At 41.4% G+C, this 19,603-nt stretch overlaps 1 long non-coding RNA gene across 2 annotated transcripts in view; it reads right to left on the reverse strand.

Moving 5' to 3' along the window:
* Nucleotides 1-19,603, reverse strand: part of LOC133563757 (uncharacterized) — a 41,675-nt gene extending 22,072 nt beyond the window's left edge. The window contains exons 1-3 of one of the 2 annotated variants that reach the window (XR_009809093.1): nucleotides 19,243-19,603; nucleotides 11,740-11,804; nucleotides 6,838-6,897 (exon numbers count right to left, since the gene is read on the reverse strand). This is a non-coding gene — a long non-coding RNA (uncharacterized LOC133563757). The remainder of the gene's footprint in view (nucleotides 1-6,837; nucleotides 6,898-11,739; nucleotides 11,805-19,242) is intronic. The other variant, XR_009809092.1, reaches the window with a different exon arrangement.

The raw sequence follows: 19,603 nt of genomic DNA on the forward strand, positions 1-19,603 counted from the left end.
TGTGTAGCTAACTTAGCCTTCTAATGTAAGACAATGGCATTCCCGTCCTATGGCAAAATAAACAATGAGTTTCTTAAAAATTAAGAGTTAATTGGATCATTGCCTACTGTGTTTGGCAATGGACCAGTTAATAATATAACCCGTTAATACATTCATGATATCGCGCTTAGCTTGGCTTAATGCAGGCGGCTTGACCACTCATTGTTTGCCAGCGTTCAAAGCAGCAGCAGTGAAAGCACTAACACGATATAGTGAAGTGAATTATATTTATATAGCGCTTTTTCTCTAGTGACTCAAAGCGCTTTACATAATGAAACCCAATATCTAATTTTTACATTTAAACCAGTGTGGGTGGCACTGAAAGCAGGTGGGTAAAGTGTCTTGCCCAAGGTCACAACGGTAGTGACTAGGATGGCGGAAGCGGGGACCGAACCTGCAACCCTCAAGTTGCTGGCACGGCCGCTCTACAAACCGAGCTATACCGCCTCCACATTTCTATAGAATAGAAATGTCCTGATCTGGAAGCTCTGCTGCCACCTGTGTTCTTTTTGTTGCAGTGCCTGGTTTCTGGGTCATGAGGCTGAGCCACCTGCGTGCACACCTGATACTCATTTTCTCCTGACTACTTATTCTCTCCAGTCCAATCATTTTGCAGATTCTTAAAGATTCACCTTTCCAGTCATGCTCATCTCCTCTACTTTGGCTCCACTCACGCTTTTTGATTCCTAGGCTGTGGCTCCGTCCTGGCGTTGCAGTGTAGTGTTGACGGTTACCTCTCCACACATTTTGTGTGCACTTTGTTTCTCGACACCTTGTTTGCATCCTTCGTTATTCACCTTCATTTATTTTAAGTGCGCTTTTTGTTATTTTTCTCTTTTTTGCTCTGCGTTGGGGTCTCACTACGGCTAAGCCGATTGTGACAAGAAAATCATTTTGCTGTTAGTATACAGGTGGATATGTCCAGGAACTTTGAAGAGATACAGACTCTGTAGATGTTTAAACTTTGTGTATAGTTACAGACCTGTAGCCTCAATTATCTGGGATGATGTGGTGTAAAGTCACTTCAAACAGATGGCTGTTGCCTGCCATCAATGTCAAAATTGTACAGTAAAATCAGGAAAAGTAAAAAACATCTGTGCCAGGCAGGGGCGAATGCTGACTCAGCGTGAGGGTGTGTGGAGGAGGTTTAATTTGCATCTAATAACGCCGTCTCTTAAAACGAACTCTTTTGAAAGGGAATAAAAATATGGCTTACAAATAGGTGTGTAAAACAAAATCCATGCCAATATTTTCACCAAAGAACATAGTCATAGTCATCATTGTCACCGACGTCCCACTGGGTCATTATTGTCACCGACGTCCCACTGGGTGTGAGTTTTCCTTGCCCTTATGTGGGCCTACCGAGGATGTCGTAGTGGTTTGGGCAGCCCTTTGAGACACTAGTGATTTAGGGCTATATAAGTAAACATTGATTGAGAACCATCATTACACTCATGTATACTAAAAAAAAAAGTGTTTTAAAAATAGAAAAAAATAAAACATTTTGACCTCTTCAAATGGGAACTGCCCTTTTTTTGACAAGTTAGTCTATAGTTCACAATAATTATGAAAGGCCTGATGACGGATGTAATTTTATAAACATAAATTCCAAACGATGAATAAATTTGATCAAAAGTCCATTTAAAATGCAGCCTATGGCGGCCGCTCTGCCTATATAGCTCATAAAAAAACATTCAAAGACATCCATTAAATGTTTTCACTTTACTGTAAATAACCATACACTCCTGACTGGGGGTAGATCACTGTACAATACAGCACAACCATGTTGAAGAATTAAAAGTATAGGATCCATTTAACACCTTTTACTTCACCTAAACACCAGCAAGGTTTGTTTATTCTCATTAGCATTAATAAAGTCATGCTTAAGTTCATATGCCCAACAGACATACAAGATGTTACAAGGCTCATTAGCGTGCCAGCGGGTTATTGATCTAATGAGGGCATGTAAACATATTAATCAGAGGGAGACAGCAGAGCATCAGAATTACAAATGATGAAGCTGAGTTTCAAGTAGATTCCTTCCCTTAAAAACATCTCAGGAGCGAACAACATTGGCCGCTCCTTTCTCTGCAGCTTGGCCACACCTAGATCCACTGGATTTCTAACTTCCAAGCAAATGTCACATGTATCTAATTTGTTCTGTTCAGCATATGGATTACCAAACATGACCTGATATATTCGACCATACACAGTGAACAAGTACCATACCAACAGCAGAAATAATAAAAAAAAAAACGAAACTCAGTTGACAGTAAAAAGTCGTTGACGCAATTGTTGGATATGAATTCAAACCATAACCAAACATGCATCAATATAGCTCTTGTCTCAAAGTAGTTGTGCTGTCACATCACATGATGACTTATTTGGAGTTTTTTGCCGTTTTCCTGAGTGTAGGGTTTTTGTTCTTGTCTTGCACTCCTATTTTGCTGGCTTTTTCTCTTTTTTTGATATTGTCCTGTTACAGTTTCATGTCTTCCTTTGAGCGATATTCCCCGCATCTACTTTGTTTTAGCAATCAAGAACATAGTTGTTTTTATCCTTTGTGGGGACATTGTCGATTGTCATGTCATGTTCGCATTTACATTGTGGACGCTATCTTTGCTCCACATTAAGTCTTTGCTGTGGTCCAGCATTCTGTTTGTTTACTTTGTAGCCAGTTCAGTTTTAGTTTCATTCTGCATAGCCTTAACTAAGCTTCGATATCTTTTCTTAAGAGCACTCACCTTTTGTTTATTTTTGGTTTAAGCATTAGACACCTTTTTACCTTCACTCTGCCTCCCACTGTTTCCGACATCTACAAAGCAATTAACTACCTGCTGCCACCTGCTGATATGGAAGAGTATTACACGGTTACTCTGCCGGGCTCTAGACAGCACCGACATTCAACACATAATTTGCACACTATAATTACTAGTTTGCAAAAAAAATGTTTACCCCAAATAAGTGAAATTAGATGATCTCCCACGGCACAGTGGTTGAAAAACACTGGTCTAACCCATATTCCAACAACACAACCTCAGTGTGTGGATTTTGAATGGTCTCCAGCTTTCATTTGGCTGTTTTTATAGTTTGTGTAGTGATGGGTGTTAGAATTAAAAAGGATGAGGGGGGGGGTCGTGCTGGCAAATGCTCTGATTGATCCACGATGGTGGATGAAAAGCTCTAGCGGGGGAAACAAGAGCATTTTGGAAACACCAGTCTGTTTAAATTACAATGAAAATACATAATGAGGCTTCTTGACAGCCTTAGCTTCAGTGTCAGAATTGCGATGATGCCTCAACAAAGTGTTTTGTGTCACAGCGGGAGCCACCTCCACTAAAGGCAAAACTAAGCACCAACTGGGGAACAAAAAGTCCTTTCAAGATAGACTTCTAGCAAGATGATGCGTTCATGCACAGCTTTTTAAAACAGTTGCTCTACGCTGGCTGAAAGATTGAGTCTTTTGAACAGCTCTTTTACGTGAACACTAAGAACTACACTGAACAAAAATATCAACGCAACACTTGTTTTGCTCCCATTTTTCATGAGTTGAACTTGAAGATCTAAAACTTTTACTATATACACAAAAAACCTATTCCTCTCAAATATTGTTAACACATCTATCAGGGAGCATTTTTTCTTTGCCAAGATAATCCATCCCACCTAATAGGTGTGGCATGTCAAGAAGCTGATTAAACAGCATGATTATTGCACAGCTGTGTCTTAGGCGGCCTACAAAAAAGGGTAACTTTGAAATGTGCAGTTTTATCACAGCACAATGCCACAGATGTTGCAAGATTAAGAAGCGTGCAGTTGCCATGCTGACTGCAGTAATGTCCACCAGAGCTGTTGCCCGTGAATTGAATGTTCATTTCTCCACCATAAACAGTCTCTAAATGCGTTTCAGAGAATTTGGCAGTACATTTAACAGACCTCAGAACCGCAGACCACGAGTAACCACACCAGTTCTCGACCTCCACATCCAGCAGGTGCACATCCATGATACCCTGACACCAGCCACCCGGACAGCTGCCGCAACAATTGGTTTGTATAACCAAAGAATTTCTGTGAGAAACTGTCTGAGCTGCCTGCTCATCGTCTTCATCAGAGTCTCCACCTGACTGCAGTTTGTCGAAGTAACCGACTGGGGTGGGCAAATGCTCACGTCTGGCACGTTGGAGAGGTGTTCTCTTCACAGATGAATCCTGGTTTTCCCTATTCATTGCAGATGGCAGACAGCTGTGTGGCGTTGTGTGGGAAAGCGGTTTGCCGATGTCAACGTGAGTCAAGTGGCCCATGGTGGGTTATGGTATGGTGTATTTCATTGAAGCCATTGTGAATGCAAGCAGATACCGTGGCTAGATCCTAACCCCCATTGTTGTGTCATTCACTTGAGACTATCACCTCATGTTGCAGCTTGACAATGCAGTCCCATGTTGCAACGAGCTGTACACAATTCCATGAAGCTGAAAACATTCCAGTTCTTGCATGGCCAGCATACTCACCGGACATGACACCCATTGTGCATGTTTGGGATGCCCTGGATCGGCGTATATGACGGCGTGTTCCAGTTCCTGTCAATATCCAGCAACTTGGCACAGCCATTGAAGAAGAGTGGACCAACGTTCCACAGGCTACAATCAAAAACCTTATCAACTTTTTGCGAAGGAGATGTGTTGCACAGCGTGAGGCAAATGGTGCTCACACATGATACTGACTGCTTTTATGACCCCCCCATAGACCTCAATAAAGCTGAACTGCACATTTCAGGGTGGCCTTTTATTGTGGGAAACCTAAGGCACACCTGTGCAATAATCATGCTGTTTAATCAACATCACGATATGCCACACCTGTGAGGTGGGATGGCAAAAAAGAAGTGCTCACTAAAACAGGTTTGTGAACAATATTTGAAAGGAATAGGTATTTTGTATATAAAGTGAAAGTTTTAAGATCTTTGAGTTCAAATCATGAAAAATGGGATCAAAAACAAGTGTTACGTTTATATTTTTGTCCAGTATATGTCATAGAATGGTAGAAGATGTTCAAAATGTTCACTTACAGTAGATAACATTTCAAAAAGGTCTTTGTTCTTGATCACATCTCGACACCACACACACAAACTCCAGACAACAATGGTGAGCCAAAGCGAGCTATAGGAGTAACAGGCATTTTTTTTTTTTCACTTTAATTATATTTGGCCTAAAATGTATATTGTGATAGCAATTGCAGCCTTTTGTGACTATATATTATATAGTCAATGTATATTGACTATATAATATCACAATATACATATACGTTACTGTACAATAGAACAATTTCAGAACAGGTTTAAAGTCCTAAGGAAAGTCAAACTGTTAAATGGTTATTTGACAAGTGAAAATATACAAGTAATACAACATAATGTTACAATTCTAGAACTAGTACTAAAGGAGGAAAATATTTATGTAGTAGGTTTATTTCCTTACTACAAATGGTAAAATAAACAGAGATTTAGTCTTTGATGCTAAATCCATCCATACATCCATCCCTTTTCTACCACTTATTCCCTTCGGGTTCGCTGGAGCCTATCTAAATGACACCTAAAATACAAAGAGCAGGAAAAATTGCTGCCTTGTGTCATACTGTGAATTAGGTAAAAAAATCAGTATTAGGCGTCGCTACTTAAAATAAAGAAAATTACATTGTACACATACCTCAGATAAAAAAAAAAAAACATTACACAAAATAGCCAGCAACATTTTGTGCTGTATATTTTCCTGATTAAAGCAGTCTAAATTTTAATCTGCTGTGTTGCCTTTTGATGTTCAGAATTCTGGTCTTCTGTAACTCAAAAGGCCTCTGCTCTGGACAGAAAGCCACAATACCTTGCAGAGGTTGTTTAGCTGAAATAACTAAAGAGTGGCTATGTACTAAATGCAAGATATTTTAACTAAGACTTCAACTAACTATTACAATACAGTAGTCATCGACTATCTTAATATTTAGTGGACAGACCGGATTATGGAACAATGGCGGTAATTTAGCCTTTAGCATTGGCCTTTTGCTTACTAACAGTAAAGATGACTACTTCATTCACAAATATTTATTCAGACTTTAACTGAGCTGCTCATTAAGCTCTTACAAAAATAAATAACTATTCAACTTTTGTCCATTTAAAGTATTTTGGAATTTTTTTTTGTGGGGAATGAGTTTTACAACACCCACCAGAGGTTGAATAGAGGCAACTGGACTCTTCTTGTTTGTTGAAGTTTCAGAGTTGCATCTGTTCAACCTTTGTAGATTACATAACCTGATGACTGAAATTGTACACTTTTATTTTTATACTATTAGACTCCAAATAGAATTGAATGAGATGCACAGGTTCTAGATACGAAGACATGGGAAACAAATGCTTTGATAAACATTTTTTTAGTCCAAAGTATAAAACTAGCACAAAATAAGGATTATATTTTTCTGAAATATAAATATTTCCTGCTTAAAAAGGGGCTATTTGCAACATTTACAAAGATGCCGAGAGGGTGCGCACTTTGTAATATATTTTAGACAGTATATCCCACCCTCTCTAGGGCTTCTCGTCTTTAATTATGTACGTAACATGCATAAAAACCGCCAACAATACTCCATATACATTTGGTGATTTGAATATTAACCATGTATTAGTGATATTGTTGTTATAAGGGCTGACGCAGACAAATTATAGCAGCACCGTGATCACAAGCTTGTGAGCCAATGTTTACATCATCGAGTGGTCTGATGCTTCCTGTAAGTTTATTCTAGATCATAAAGCATGCACCTCACCTGGACAGAAAAAGTCTGAGTAGGCATCAGTCACCATCTCATCGCAGGGCCACATGGAATCTGTAAAGTATTTGGGTAGTGTTAAAGCTGCCGTAGGCCAACACAGCTCAACTAACTTTGTGGCACTTCAACTATAGCCACAAACAAGACAATTATCAACACATGAGCATACACTCATTTATGTGCCCTAGAAAAAACAAGCAACAAAACAGTCTTATCTCAACACATGCAGGCCTTCTCTCTTTGGCATTCATTCACTCACACAAACGCACACACGCGTTCGCAGACATGCCTTTCTTTCATGCCTAAATTCATGGAGGCAAATCTCTCTCATCCGCTACCAACCATTTGTTTCCTCTTCAACTCTCACAGCCACTGTTCCCCTGCTCCTCGGTCTCAACACTGCCTCTGAAATCTCCAGCCTGGCAAACACTGACCAGTTGAGCTTTGCTGCTTTCTGCACTTCCCGTCTCTAAAATTAAACTTGTGTCATGCAAAGACTGTAGATTTTCACCAGGCAATGATCACATGTTTGACAAGATGGAGGAAACTTTCCTCAACTTAAAATAATGCAAATTTAGTGTCTGGGTATTCGTTAAGACCAGGGCAATTCAACTGCCGGCCTGGTGGACAAATGCCACCATACTGATCCCTGAGTTGGATTCAAAATTTGGGAGAAACATTTTTGCAGCAAATTCATAAACATAGTACAGTGCTCCTGTTACATAGAGCTGTGTTTTTCAACCTTTTTTGGAGGCAAGGCACATTTTTTTCCATTGAAAAAATGCGGAGGCACACCACCAGCAGGAAATATAAAAAATGAAACTCAGACAAAAGTTGTTCTCACAAGTGATGGATATGAATTCAAACCATAACAAACCATGCATCACTATAGCTCTTGTCTCAAAGTACTGTGACAACCTGTCACATCACGCCAAAACTTAAGTATTTTGGTGTTTATGTGTGTAGAGTTTGATTCCTTGTCTTGCGCTCCTATTTTGGTGGCTTGTCCTCTTATTGGTATTTTCCTGTAGCAGTTTCATGTCTTCCTCGAACGCTATTCCCTGCACCTCCTTTCTTTTCGCAATCAAGACTATTGAAGTTGTGAAGACGCTATCCTTCTTTGTGGGGACATTGTTGATTGTCATGTCATGTACAGGATTTACTTTGTGGACGCTGTCTGCTCCACACGCTGTAAGTCTTTGCAGTCATCCAGCATTCTGTTTTTGATTTCTTTGCAGCTAGTTCCGTTTTAGTTTCGTTTTGCATAGCCATCTCTAAGCTTCAATGCCTTTTCTTAGCGGCACTTGCCTTTTGTTTCTTTTTGGTTTAAGTGTTAGATACCTTTTTACCTACACGCTGCCTCCGGCATATTGTGATCACGACAAACCATGTTCTCGACATCGACAAAGCAATTAGATACCTTCTGATATGGAAGAGTATTACACGGTTACTAGGCCGAGCTCTAGACAGTACAGACACTCAACAACAGCACATTTGCGGATTATAAATACTGGTTTGCAAAAAACATTTTTAACCCAAATAGGTGAAATTACATAATCTCCCACGGCACACCAGACAATATCTCATGGTACATGAAAAACACTGTCAGAGGAACTTGGATCACTGTAAACACATTGGCAAGTTATTGCATTGACATTTTAAACTTGCAAACATAACACTGGTGATTTACGTAAGAGGTGTTCCTCAATGCACCCATTTAAGCCCTCTACTTTTTAACAGTTAAAAAAAATGTTTGTAATGTGATTCATGTAACAAATTGTTTCTGTAGATTTACTGTAGATGCAGTCAGTAGTCATTGGTTCAACATCTTAAGTTATAGTAAGGGTGTTCTTTAAAGGCCTACTGAAACCCACTACTAGCGACCACGCAGTATGAGTTTATATATCAATGATGAAATATTAACATCGCAACACATGCCAATACAGCCTTTTTAGTTTACTAAATTGCAAATTTAAATTTCCCGGGAGTTTTTTCTTGAAAACGTTGCGTAATGACGTGTACGCTTGACGTCACGGGCTGTTAGGAATATGAGCGCTGCGCACACACACAGCTAAAAGTCGTCTGCTTTAACAGCATAATTACACAGTATTTTGGACATCTGTGTTGCTGAATCTTTTGCAATTTGTTCAATTAATATTGGAGAAGTCAAAGTAGAAAGACGGAGTTGAGAAGCTTTAGCCTTTAGCCACACAAACACAATGTGATTAATTTCAGTAGGCCTTTAAAGGCCTACTGAAATGAGATTTTCTTATTTAAACGGGGATAGCATTCTATGTGTCATACTTGATCATTTTGCGATATTGCCATATTTTTGCTGAAAGGATTTAGTAGAGAACAGACGATAAAGTTAGCAACTTTTGGTTGCTAATAAAAAAAAGCCTTGCCTGTGCCGGAAGTAGCAGACAATGTGCGCGTGACGTAGGGCAGGGCGATATATCGCAAGTTTGACTCTGTGCAATATAGAAAATGACTATATCGTAATATTCGAGTATACGTTGCCACGCAGTTGCTTTTAGCTGCGAGCATTACACTACAGGCTCTTCCCACTCCTTGTGTCTCCTTCTCACAAGAGTGTAAGCGCAGGTTCTTACATACGTCACATACTTTCACGTCATATGTCAAACACGTATACACCCTCGCCCACGAAAGAGGTAGCAGCGTTGCTAACATTAGCTGTGATGCGAGCGGACTCGGAAGTGCTGATTCTCATCCCAGTCGAGTGGTATTACAAGAGAAAGATGGTGCGACTATGGTAACAAATAGTGGTGCAACGGATCAACATTGATCCGTGATCTGTTCGGATCAATGTCTTCAGTTCGGCACACACGTGATCCGCGGTCTGATTTATGAAAAAAAAGACGAAAAGTTGTTCGCACGGCGTGGTAATGGCGAGCGGAGTAGCGGAGGAACTTGAACGGCCCGTACCATTTAATTGGTGTGTTTATAAATGCAGACTCCATTGTGCAAAACGAGGGTTTTAAACATGCTGAAAGTGCGTCAGCAACATTACGACATCCCGTCGCGCACCAACTTCAATGATAAGATTTTGCCAGATTTTTATTAGCGAGAGAAGAAAAAAGTTGTGGACGAACTATCCCGAGTGTCATCTGTTGCGCTCACGACAGAGGTCCATGAGGTCCAGGGGAACTATGTGACCATAAGCGTTCATTTCATCATAGCAGAGTGGGAGATGAGAAGACACGCCCCCTCTACGAGAGTCACCTTGCGAAGGTACCGACACGAGCAGTGGAGGAATGGAAGATAAAGGATATCCCAGTCACAACTGATAATGCCAAAAATCAAATAAATGCAGTGAATGAGGCAGGACTGGGACCGCAGGTAGGGTTTAGTTTATTTATTTAGTTTAAGGATCCCCATTAGTCTACACCGTGCTTTGCACAATAGTGAATTTGGCATCACATCTCAGTCAATAGGATGGAGCGCCTCCTTGGGAAGATCAGGAAGGTTTCCTATTTCCACCCAAGCACAACAGCTGCTCTTGTGTTTAAGAAAAAGAAAGATATGCTAATGCAACAAGGTGGAACTGCACTTTTGATATGTTGCAGCATCAGGCAGCTATATACTCTGCATTGACCCACAAGACACTGAAGACAAATGTCAAAGACATCATCATCCTGTCTGATGATGATGTGAGAGTGGCAGAGGAGGTCCTCCAGGTGCTTAAAAGCCTAAAAACTGTTACATCTCTGCTGAGCACTGAAACTTCATCTGTGTCAATGATCCTGCCACTGAAAACAAGTTTTCTACAATCTACAAGTGTGGAAGACAGCAGCATCACTCCAGATGTCAAGCTTTACATCACTACCTATATTTCAAGGAAGCTGTTGTGCATTCTTATGTTGCACTTTTATTTTTATTGTTTTATTAATGGTCATTAGTCCAAGTTTAAAGAAAGTAGAAATGCCTTTTTATGTGCCAGTTTTTCATTAATTATGTTAAAAAGAAGAAAGATATGCCTTGTGCACTTTAACTTGATTTTATATATTTTTCATTTAATAATTTAAAAGTGTTACAAAACAAAACTATTTTTTTATGTCTTTTTTTTTTTTTTTGCTGATCCGAAAAATGATCCGATCCGTGACAACGATCCGTGAAACGATCCGAACCGTGAGTTTTTTGATCCGTTGCACCCCTAATAACAAATGAAGGAAGAATTAATTTCCAAGAAAAACAGCAGGGGGTCCATCGTCTGGCGGTGGTTCGGCTTCAAGCTGGAATATGTTGAATAGACAACTTTAATTTGTCAAGTGTGGGGCACAAGCATTTGTACCGAAAGTAGCACTACTGCTAATATTTAACATCACTTGAAAAGTCACCTGCTAATAACTTTAATAAATACAGTTTTGGTAAATTGACTTAGCTGTGATTTCCTTCTCTGCATGAAAGTTTAAAATGAGCATATATTAATGCAGTGTGAAGAAGAATGTTTTAATGTAGACACGGAATCATCATACTGCTGTCATTATATGCATCAAGTGTTCATTCAAGGCCAAGGCAAAATATCGTAATGTATATCGTATATCCCAATATGGCATAAAAATATCGCGACATTATTAAAAGCCAATATCGCCCAGCCCTAGCGTGACATCACGGGTCGTAGAGCTCCTCACATCTGAACATTGTTTACAATCATGGCCACCAGCAGCAAGAGCGATTCGGACCGAGAAAGCGACGATTTCTCCATTAATTTGAGCGAGGATGAAAGATTCGTGGATGAGGAAAGTGAGAGTGAAGGACTAGAAAAAAAGAAGCGAGGGCAGTGGGAGCGATTCAGATGTTAGACACATTTACAAGGATAATTCTGTAAAATCCCTTATCTGCTTATTGTGTTAGTGTTTTAATGAGACTATATGGTACCTGAAAGTCGGAGGGGTGTGGCCACCGCCAGTGTCTCCGGTGGGAGGAGGTAAGAGAGTCCGCAGCTGCAGGAGGAGAGCAGACTTATTACCACAATTTTCTCACCGAAACCTGCCGGTTGACATGTGGCAGCGGCGATGACCAAGAAGAACGTGGAGTTGGAATATAATTACAACACTTTATGTACATATTTATATAATATTTACATATTCATATAATATGTAACCACAAGCTACATTCAGAGACAGAGTCCCTATTACCTTTATGAGCGGTCGAGCAAGTCAAAAGCCGAAAATATATATATATATATATATATATATATATATATATATATATATATATATATATATATATATATATATATATATATATATATATATATATATATATATATATATATATATATATATATATATATATATATCCATCCATCCATCCATCCATCCATCCATCATCTTCCGCTTATCCGAGGTCGGGTCGCGGGGGCAACAGCCTAAGCAGGGAAACCCAGACTTCCCTCTCCCCAGCCACTTCGTCTAGCTCTTCCCGGGGGATCCCGAGGCGTTCCCAGGCCAGCCGGGAGACATAGTCTTCCCAACGTGTCCTGGGTCTTCCCCGTGGCCTCCTACCGGTTGGACGTGCCCTAAACACCTCCCTAGGGAGGCGTTCGGGTGGCATCCTGACCAGATGCCCGAACCACCTCATCTGGCTCCTCTCGATGTGAAGGAGCAGCGGCTTTACTTTGAGTTCCTCCCGGATGGCAGAGCTTCTCACCCTATCTCTAAGGGAGAGCCCCGCCACACGGCGGAGGAAACTCATTTCGGCCGCTTGTACCCGTGATCTTATCCTTTCGGTCATGACCCAAAGCTCATGACCATAGGTGAGGATGGGAACGTAGATCGACCGGTAAATTGAGAGCTTTGCCTTCCGGCTCAGCTCCTTCTTCACCACAACGGACCGGTACAACGTCCGCATTACTGAAGACGCCGCACCGATCCGCCTGTCGATCTCACGATCCACTCTTCCCTCACTCGTGAACAAGACTCCTAGGTACTTGAACTCCTCCACTTGGGGCAGGGTCTCCTCCCCAACCCGGAGATGGCACTCCACCCTTTTCCGGGCGAGAACCATGGACTCGGACTTGGAGGTGCTGATTCTCATTCCGGTCGCTTCACACTCGGCTGCGAACCGATCCAGCGAGAGCTGAAGATCCCGGTCAGATGAAGCCATCAGGACCACATCATCTGCAAAAAGCAGAGACCTAATCCTGCGGTTACCAAACCGGAACCCCTCAACGCCTTGACTGCGCCTAGAAATTCTGTCCATAAAAGTTATGAACAGAATCGGTGACAAAGGACAGCCTTGGCGGAGTCCAACCCTCACTGGAAATGTGTTCGACTTACTGCCGGCAATGCGGACCAAGCTCTGGCACTGATCGTACAGGGAACGGACCGCCACAATAAGACTGTCCGATACCCCATACTCTCTGAGCACTCCCCACAGGACTTCCCGAGGGACACGGTCGAATGCCTTCTCCAAGTCCACAAAGCACATGTAGACTGGTTGGGCAAACTCCCATGCACCCTCAAGAACCCTGCCGAGAGTATAGAGCTGGTCCACAGTTCCACGACCAGGACGAAAACCACACTGTTCCTCCTGAATCCGAGGTTCGACTATCCGACGTAGCCTCCTCTCCAGTACACCTGAATAAACCTTACCGGGAAGGCTGAGGAGTGTGATCCCACGATAGTTGGAACACACCCTCCGGTCCCCCTTCTTAAAGAGAGGAACCACCACCCCGGTCTGCCAATCCAGAGGTACCGCCCCCGATGTCCACGCGATGCTGCAAAGTCTTGTCAACCAAGACAGCCCCACAGCATCCAGAGCCTTAAGGAACTCCGGGCGGTTCTCGTCCACCCCTGGGGCCTTGCCACCGAGGAGCTTTTTAACTACCTCAGCGACCTCAGCCCCAGAAATAGGTGAGTCCACCACAGATTCCCCAGGCACTGCTTCCTCATAGGAAGACGTGTTGGTGGGATTGAGGAGGTCTTCGAAGTATTCCTTCCACCTATCCACAACATCCGCAGTCGAGGTCAGCAGAACACCATCCGCACCATACACGGTGTTGATAGTGCACTGTTTCCCCTTCCTGAGGCGGCGGACGGTGGTCCAGAATCGCTTCGAAGCCGTCCGGAAGTCGTTTTCCATGGCTTCCCCGAACTCTTCCCATGTCCGAGTTTTTGCCTCCGCGACCGCTGAAGCTGCACACCGCTTGGCCTGTCGGTACCTGTCCACTGCCTCCGGAGTCCTATGAGCCAAAAGGACCCGATAGGACTCCTTCTTCAGCTTGACGGCATCCCTCACCGCTGGTGTCCACCAAGGGGTTTTAGGATTGCCGCCCCGACAGGCACCAACTACCTTGCGGCCACAGCTCCGATCTGCCGCCTCGACAATAGAGGTGCGGAACATGGTCCACTCGGACTCAATGTCCAGCACCTCCCTCGTGACATGTTCAAAGTTCTTCCGGAGGTGGGAATTGAAACTTTGTCTGACAGGAGACTCTGCCAGACGTTCCCAGCAAACCCTCACAATGCGTTTGGGCCTCCCAGGTCTGTCCGGCATCCTCCCCCACCATCGCAGCCAACTCACCACCAGGTGGTGATCGGTAGAAAGCTCCGCCCCTCTCTTCACCCGAGTGTCCATAACATGAGGCCGCAAATCCGATGACACAACTACAAAGTCGATCATGGAACTGCGGCCTAGGGTGTCCTGGTGCCAAGTGCACATATGGACACCCTTATGCTTGAACATGGTGTTTGTTATGGACAGTCCGTGACGAGCACAAAAGTCCAATAACAAAACACCACTCGGGTTCAGATCCGGGCGGCCATTCTTCCCAATCACGCCTCTCCAGGTTTCACTGTCGTTGCCAACGTGAGCGTTGAAGTCTCCCAGTAGGACAAGGGAATCACCCGGGGGAGCACTTTCCAGTACTCCCTCGAGCGTTCCCAAAAAGGGTGGGTACCCTGAACTGCTGTTTGGTGCATAAGCACAAACAACAGTCAGGACCCGTCCCCCCACCCGAAGGCGGAGGGAGGCTACCCTTTCGTCCACCGGGTTGAACTCCAACGTACAGGCTTTGAGCCGGGGGGAAACAAGAATTGCCACCCCAGCCCGTCGCCTCTCACTGCCGGCAACGCCAGAGTGGAAGAGGGTCCAATCCCTCTCGAGAGAAGTGGTTCCAGAGCCCTTGCTGTGCGTCGAAGTGAGTCCGACTATATCCAGCCGGAATTTCTCGACTTCGCGCACTAGCTCAGGCTCTTTCCCCCCCAGTGACGTGACGTTCCACGTCCCAAGAGCTAGCTTTTGTAGTCGAGGATCGGACCGCCAAGTGCCCTGCCTTCGGCTGTCGCCCAGCTCACAATGCACCCGACCTCTATGGCCCCTGCTATGGGTGGTGAGCCCATTGGAGGGGTGACCCACGTTGTCTCTTCGGGCTGTGCCCGGCCGGGCCCCATGGGAACAGGCCCGGCCACCAGGCGCTCGCCATCGTGCCCCACCTCCGGGCCTGGCTCCAGAGGGGGGCCCCGGTGACCCGCGTCCGGGCGAGGGAAATCTGGGTCCATGATGTTTCTTCTTCATAAAGGTCTTCGAGCTGCTCTTTGTCTGATCCCTCACCTAGAACCTGTTTGCCTTGGGAGACCCTACCAGGGGGCTTTATGCCCCCGGACAACATAGCTCCTAGGATCATTGGGACACGCAAACTCCTCTACCACGATAAGGTTGCAGCACAGAGAGGAGTATATATATATATATATATATATATATATATATATATATATATATATATATATATATATATATATATATATATATATATTTATATATATATATATATATCTCTTTAATATTTTTTTATTTATTTGTGGCGGGCGTAATTCTTCCATGGCGGGCCGCCACAAATAAATGAATGTGTGGGAAACCCTGCATTCATACAACAGAGTAACTCATAGCTTGGTGGTGAGCCATCAGATAATTCCAATGCAATAAAGCATGTAAAACAGTGGTCCCCAACGTTTTTTTAACGCTTAAGAATTTGTCCCACGGCCCGGGGGGGGTCCTTTTTTTTTCTTCTTTTTTTTTCTTTTCTTCTTTGTCATGAAAAAGGGACGTTTTTGGCATGAAAAAGGGAGGTTTTTGTGGTTGTTGCACTAATTTGAAGTGTACATTGTGTTTTTTATGTTGATTTAAAAAAAAAAAAAAAAAAAAGTTTTACTTTATTTATTTATTTTTTTTAATAAAAAATTATTCTGCGGCCTGGTACCAATCGGACCACCGATGTAAAACACAACACTATATGAACAAAGAGTTTGGGACACTTTCATTAATAAAACAGGAATTAAAGTTGTGTAAAAGGTATTTCAACTTGCGCACTTACACTTAGCATTTTGAGTACGGAAGTGAATGTTTTATTGAATTTACTTACACACTTTAAAGCCTACTGAAAGCCACTACTAGCGACCACACAGTCTGATAGTTTATATATCAATGATGAAATATTAACATTGCAACACATGCCAATACGGCTTTTTTAGTTTACTAAATTACAATTTTAAATTTCCCAGGAGTTTCGTCTTGAAAAACATTGTGTAATGATGACATGTACGCAGGACGTCACGGGTTTTTAGGAAGTATGAGCGCTACGCACACACAGGTAAAAGTAGTCTGCTTTAACGGCATAATTACACAGTATTTTGGAGATCTGTGTTGCTGAATCTTTTGCAATTTGTTCAATTAATATTGGAGAAGTCACAGTAGAACGATGGAGTTGGGAAGCTTTAGCCTTTAGCCACACAAACACACGGTGATCAGAGCGCGGTCAAGCGAACATGGATCCAGACCAAATGTCAACCAGCAGGTTTCGGTGAGAAAACCCGTGGACAATCCCCTCCGACTATCAGGTAATATTAAACTCACTCAAACACTAGCAACACAATAGAAAGATAAGAGATTTTACAGAAAGATCCTAGTAAATGTGTTTAAAAACATCAGAATACGTCCCGATGCTATCGCGTTTTTTTTTTAACTCGTTTTATTTATTTTTTTCTTCTAGTCCGTCGCTATCAATATCCTCAAACATTAATCTTTCATCCTCGCTCAAATTAATGGGAAAATTGTCGTTTTTTCGGTCCGAATAATTGTTTTTGTTGGAGGCTCCCATTAAAATCAATGTGAATATGTGAGGAGCCCCCACACTTGCGACGTCATCGTCTGCGACTTCCGGTAAAGGCGAGGCTTTTTTAGGAAGTACCAAAAGTGGCGAACTTTATCGTCGATTTTCTCTACTAAATTTTTTCAGCAAAAATATGGCAATATCGCAAAATGATCAAGTATGTCACATAGAATGGACCTGCTATCCCCGTTTAAATAAGAACATCTCATTTCAGTAGGCCTTTAAAATGTGAGTATAGAAGTGCACAAACTGGCTTTGTAATTGTGGCTCCCTTATAGCTTTCACAAGAGAAAGTCAAACAAATAAATACAGTAGATCAGTGGTTCTCAAATGGGGGTACGTGTACCCCTGGGGGTACTTGAAGGTATGCCAATGGGTACGTGAGATTTTTTTCTAAATATTCTAAAAATAGAAACAATTCAAAAATCCTTTATAAATATATTCATTGAATAATACTTAAAATATGGATGTAAGTTCTTAAACTGTGAAAAGAAATGCAACAATGTAATATTTCGTGGACATGTTCCATAAATATTGATGTTAAAGATTTCTTTTTTTTGTGAAGAAATGTTTAGAATTAGTTGGCCCTGCGATGAGGTGGCGACTTGTCCAGGGTGTATGCCGCCTTTCGCCCGATTGTAGCTGAGATAGGCACCAGCGCCCCCCGCGACCCCAAAGGGAATAAGCGGCAGAATATGGATGGATGGATGTTTAGAATGAAGTTGATGAATCCAGATGGATCTCTATTACAATCCCCAAAGAGGGCACTTTAAGTTGATGATTATTCTATGAGTAGAAATCTTTATTTATAATTGAATCACTTGTTTAGTTTTCAACAAGTTTTTGGTTATTTTCATATCTTTTTTTCCAAATAGTTCAAGAAAGACCACGACAAATGAGCAATATTTAGCACTGTTATAGAATTGAATAAATCTGAAACTGATGACATAATGCTGTATTTTACTTATTTTTTTCTACTAAAAATGCTTTGCCTCTGATTAGGGGTTACTTGAATTAAAAAAAATGTTCACAGGGGGTACATCACTGAAAAAAGGTTGAGAACCACTGCAGTAGACATTGAAAAGGTAAAAGAAAACATTTTTGGGTGTAATACTAGATGATAAAATTAATTCGAACTCTCTTGTGAAAAATAAACAACATAAAGTAGCAAGAAAATCGTCAATTAATAAAGCTAAACATGTTGTAGACATAAAAATCACTTCATATTATTTACTGCTCGCTAGTGTTACATATCTTAGTTATTGTGTATAAATATCGTAAATAACTACAAATGTGCGCTTCCTTCACTAACGGTGTAACAGAAAAGATCAATTAGAATAATAAATAATGTTGGATATAGAGAACATACAAACCCTTTATTTAGTAAATGACAATTGTTGATATTCGACAATTTGATACATTTGCAAACAGCTAAAATGATGTACAAAAGAATGTATAACAATTCGTCTCCAAAAAAGAGAAATACAACCATAATGGAAAAAATAGAATTTCAAACATTTGTATGCACATACAACACTTAAAACCTTTAGTATAACAGGATGTGGAACTAAAATTATGGAACTGATTAAGCAAAGAAATAAAAAAAAAAGCACCAATAGGAATCAGTTTAAGAGACGTAAAACTCTTCACAAAGTACACAGAACAAAAATTATGATAAACATATTGAACCCTTTTTTTAATTTTTGTTTTCTTAATTGAGACAATTATCCATGTATTTATTTATTTATTTATTTTTTTACTATGGTATATTATTTATTAATTATTCACTGTTCTGTTATAGAGAAAGAGGAAATTGGATAAAATTGCTAAAGTATGAAAAGGGGTCGGATTAAATAAACTCAGTTTCTTCCTATTCCTTTTCGGACGTGCTGTTATGAAACAACTGGAAATGTGTGATGCATCAAATAGTAACGTAGGCGTGTTCCAAATAAACTGAAACTGCATGTGATCATTTTTGCTTATTCGGAGCAAATAAAGAGTTCAACACCAATTGATTAAATAAAACAAGTGTACCAATTTTTATTCTGAACTGTAAATCTGAGTGTTTGTGTGTATGTAAGTGTGTGTGAGTGCGCATGCGTGTATCTGTCACAGTTAGCTTTAGTTTAAGTTAGCCTACAGCGTCCTCTGCTGGGCTGATAAAATCCTATAATTTAGAATAAACCTCACGTTTCAGATAACCATGATAAATGAATTATAAAAACAGACAGGGAGAGCAGACATTTCTCACCACACTTTTAGTGACTTACCTACTTAGTGGGAGTTCAATTCCACCGGGCGGAAGATGTCAGACAGGGCCTAAAACTGGGGCAGATTAGAATCAAATTGACGTGCAGTTTAGAAGGCAGGGGTCGTTTTTACACTTCATAAACATAACATTTTCTAGAAAATGTCAACAAATAAAAGCTTAACAAACCATAACTTTATCTGCGAAGCTTAAAATAAGCGTTAGCTTGGTGACAACATGGTTAATATGTTTGGCAATCAAGGATCAGGTGCGAACAAGAGGGAAGCCCACTGATTGGTTAAAAAACCGGAACAGGGCGTTAATATGGGCGTGGCCATTTAATTTGGGATTAGTGCTGATTGGATAGAAAATTGCGTTAAAGT

This window comes from Nerophis ophidion, linkage group LG12 (genome assembly GCF_033978795.1).
Source record: "Nerophis ophidion isolate RoL-2023_Sa linkage group LG12, RoL_Noph_v1.0, whole genome shotgun sequence".
NCBI lineage: Eukaryota > Metazoa > Chordata > Actinopteri > Syngnathiformes > Syngnathidae > Nerophis > Nerophis ophidion.